The sequence below is a fragment of the Bos indicus genome, chromosome 14, assembly GCF_029378745.1.
Source record: "Bos indicus isolate NIAB-ARS_2022 breed Sahiwal x Tharparkar chromosome 14, NIAB-ARS_B.indTharparkar_mat_pri_1.0, whole genome shotgun sequence".
In the NCBI taxonomy this organism is placed as follows: domain Eukaryota; kingdom Metazoa; phylum Chordata; class Mammalia; order Artiodactyla; family Bovidae; genus Bos; species Bos indicus.
The window spans coordinates 76,666,587-76,670,605 of NC_091773.1; the positions used below are offsets into that span (position 1 = coordinate 76,666,587).

General features: G+C 40.6%; 1 pseudogene; it reads right to left on the bottom strand.

Moving 5' to 3' along the window:
* Positions 1-804: 804 nt before the first annotated feature.
* On the bottom strand, positions 805-3,605 carry LOC109568269 (malate dehydrogenase, cytoplasmic pseudogene; annotated as a pseudogene).
* Positions 3,606-4,019: the final 414 nt, after the last annotated feature.

The window sequence follows — 4,019 nt, forward strand, 5'->3', positions numbered from 1 at the left end:
AGTCTACAGATTCAGTGCAATCCTTATCAAATTACCAGTGGCAATTTTTGCAGAACCAGAGCAAAAATTCTTAAAATTGTTATGGAAACACAAAAGACCCTGAATAGCAAAAACATTCTTGAGAAAGAGAAACAGAACTGGAGGAACCAGGCTCCCACTGGAGTGGGTTGCCATGCCCTTCTCCAGGGGATCTTCCTGACCCAGGGATTGAACCCACATTTCTTAGGTCTCCTGCATTGGTAGGTGGGTTCTTTCCCACTAGTGCCACCTGGGAATGGCATATTTTAAATAATTACTACTTAATTCCCCCGCCACACTCCCCCCACCCCGCCATAGGCTACTGAGGCTCTGTTTTCATTGTTAATGTTTCAGTTTATTTCTAGAGGTGGTTTTTTTTTCCCCTGTCTTCACTTCAGTTTGGATAGTTCAATTGTTTTTTAATAGATCTCAAGTTTCACTGAATTTTTTTCTTCATTTATAGTATCTAATATATTTTTAAGAACATTTAGTAAATTCCTACTTCAGTTGCTGTAGTTTTCAATCCTAGAAAATTATATTTGGCGTTTTAAAAAAAAATCTTCTCTTTCCTCTTCTTTATATTCATATTTTCCTTTAGATACTTTAATATGTTTAAGATAGCTCTTTTATCATTCTTATTTGCTAATGCCATCGTTTATCACTTCCCAGTTTGTTTCTATTGTCAGATTATAAATCTGGTATGAGAAACAAGTTCATACTTCTCTGCATGTCTAGCAAATGTTAATTGCATGCTGGGCATTTTAAGTGTGAGCCTGCTGAGTTCTGGGTTTTGTTTCCTTATGTATTTTTTTTTTTTTAAGAGTGCTAAACTGTGAAAGTTTGTTCTGTTAGCTAAGTTACTTAATAATTGACTAGATTCCCTTTTTTTGAGCACATATTTTATTTAGGATGCAGCACTAACAACACGATGATAAATTGTTACCAGTTTATACCAAGAAACACACTATCTTTAAAATGTGTTGTTTTCACAATTTAAGTATAGCCTTATTATTATTTGATACTAGAGTCAAAGACAACCTTTAGAGTTTTCCGCTTTGGGGCACTTAGTGACATCAAAATGATGATCTAGTCATGTAGAGGAAAGCAGTGCAAACGCAGTTTCTTTTCTTTTTACCCGTTCCCTTGCAGTAAGATCCGTCCTCTCTCATCTGAGGAATCGTTAATAGGGAGACTTTCAACCACCTTGCAGGTCTTGTTCTTGATTATAACAGGTAATGAGCAGATCACCCAAAATACTGTAAAAGTTGCCTTAAGAGATAACACGTAAAGGACACAAATTCTCCCTTTGGGGTTCCACACCGGACGTGTCTGAAGTGGTGTCTGAGGTGGTCACAGATGGCTTTTGCAGCCGACACCGCACTGGGTAGGTTTCAGGCCTGATGACCCCAGTGCCATGCTGCTGCACGGCCATGAGGAATCCTCCCTTGAACCGGCTGTCATCTTTCAGAGCTTCGGAAATACCATCTTCCTTTCTGTACGCTTTCACCTTGCCGTGATTGACATCTGGATACTGAGGTGAGGAGTGGTTTCCCCAGATGATGACATTCTTCACACCATTGCAAGTCACACTGGAGACTTCCCTGGTGGTCTAGGGTTTAGGGCCTGGCACTTCCACTGCAGGGGGCATGGGTTTGCTCCCTGGTTAGAGAACTAAGATCCCGAATGCCCCATGGCACAGCCACAAAAAAAAAGTCACACCAAGTTTTACACCGAGTTTAACAGAGCATATCAGCTCAGTTAAGATCCAAAAGAGTCAAGCAATCAAAGTTCTCCCTGGGGATGGGCTTGGAGCAATCAGGCCATTGGTATTGGCTGGACTTCCTACCACAAGAACCGTAACTGACTTCTTGGCATGTTTCTCAAGGCTGCACCCTGGCATTTGAAGATTTTCATATTTGCTTTGAATACATCTTTCCTCTCCATGCCATCCCTTTTTTGATGTGGAGCCCACAAGCATGGCCACGACCAGGTGTTTGAGGCAATCTGTCTTTTATTTTTCATCTGTGGCAGTGACCTCTTTCAGGAGGGTTGGGCCCAGTCTTGCGGTTCCATTAGGACACCATCCAAGACACCCATTATGAGAGTAATATCCAACGGCAGAAAAATTATAGGCTGGTCTTTACCAAAGGCAGATCCGTTTCTAACACCGTATAGTAGTGACTATGTGATTTGACCAGCTGCTCCAGTCATAAGGACTCTGATTTGTTTCAAAATTTGTAGTCAAGGGCCTTCTGCTTTCAAGAGTTTTGTGACAGAAACTCTTAGAAACACTGTTGGTAGGTTTGGGGGCTCTGTGGACAGTTTCAACACCTGCCTTGACTAGATTCTCTTAAGCCTTGCTTTTAAGCTTTTTTTTTGGTGGACTGATTTAGAATAGACTGTGGGTATTCAAATGACTCCCGGAATCTGGCTGGTCAGCACTCAAACATCTCCGAGTTCTGTGTGAGCTTTGAGGATCGTCCACGTTACAGCCTCCCGGCCCTTTTTTGTCTAGTTTTGAAAAGTCTCACCACGTGCCTGTGTCACCGAGTATTCAACAGCAGTCTCATGGTGACTCTGTGCTGGATTCTGAGTCTCCTCCTTCATATTGCTTCCTTCTCTCAAAGTTCTTTGCTCTACAAAGTTGTCACATCAACTCGGGATTAATTTCACGTTAGTATCCATTGAGTCTTCCTCTACTGTAGCTCTTGCAGCAATCGAATTCCAAAGCTTAAGTTATTCTGTCTAAAATAATGCTCTGGGGCCCCAGAAGCTCTATCTATGTTGGTTTTTGGTCCTCCAGATCCAGTGGGATGATCTCAGAAGGTGAAGTGATTTTGATACCCAAAGCCCCTCTGCCATGAAAACTCCAATATATTCACTTTTGGTGAAATATTATTTGCATACTCTTTAATCTTTTCATAATCTAGAAAGTGGATGTTAGATCAGTCTCACACAAGCGTACATTTCCATGTATACATGTACACCTATACAAGCATGTATATACACATATGCACACACACATACTCATCAAGGAGAAAGTTTATTATCAGTAGCTATTTTATTATCACAATAAAAATAGCCACATAGAAATAATGGCTAAGATCTTTTGGGAGTTTATTATGAACCAGAAACTATGACAGTTTAGGTGCATTATTTTCTTTTCTTCTTTTGAAATATGAAGGTTAGAGAATTGGGGTAATTTATACAAGGTCATGCATTAAGGAACAGATGAAGCCAAGTTTGAGTACAACCAACCCGACTGTAGAGGAGGAATAGGTAAACGATGGCTTGCAGACTGCCATTTGTTTTATAAATAAAGTTTTATTCCCAGGAGAACCAAGGACACTCATTTTTGTAGTGTCTGTGAGTTCTTTTGAGCTATAGTAGCAGAGTTGAGAAGTTGCAGTATAGCCTGAATAACAGCCTAAAATATTTATTATCTGTCCCTTTACAGAATGAGTTTGCTGACCCTTGCTTTAAATTGTGAATTAATCACTCTATAATTTTCAAGGCCCATCTCCATTGTTACCTTGAGGTAGTTTCTCCACGTCATTTTGCTCACCATGTAAATTCTCTTCATTCATATCCCCTACTTTCAAAGTATACTTTTCAGTATACCAAAAATAGCCTATTGTTAACAGCTTTACTGGAGAAGGAAATGGCACCCCATTCCAGTATTCTTGCCTGGAGAATCCCATGGACAGAGGGGCCTGGAGGGCTACAGTCCACGAGGTCACAAAGATTTGGACACGACTTAGCTACGAAACCACCAAGAGCTTTACCATTCACTTTCAAAATGTCTTTTTCTACCCTCCAGAATGGAAAGTTTTTGAGAACAGGTGTTTTCGTCTACTTTGTTCGTGGCTTTATTCCAAATGCCTAAGACAGAGCCTGCCACAGAGTAGGTGTATAATTTTTAATGGATGATCCCTTGACCAAATACCTGGTTAAACTCAGACAAGGCTTCCCTGGTGGTGCTAGTGGTAAAGAACCCACCT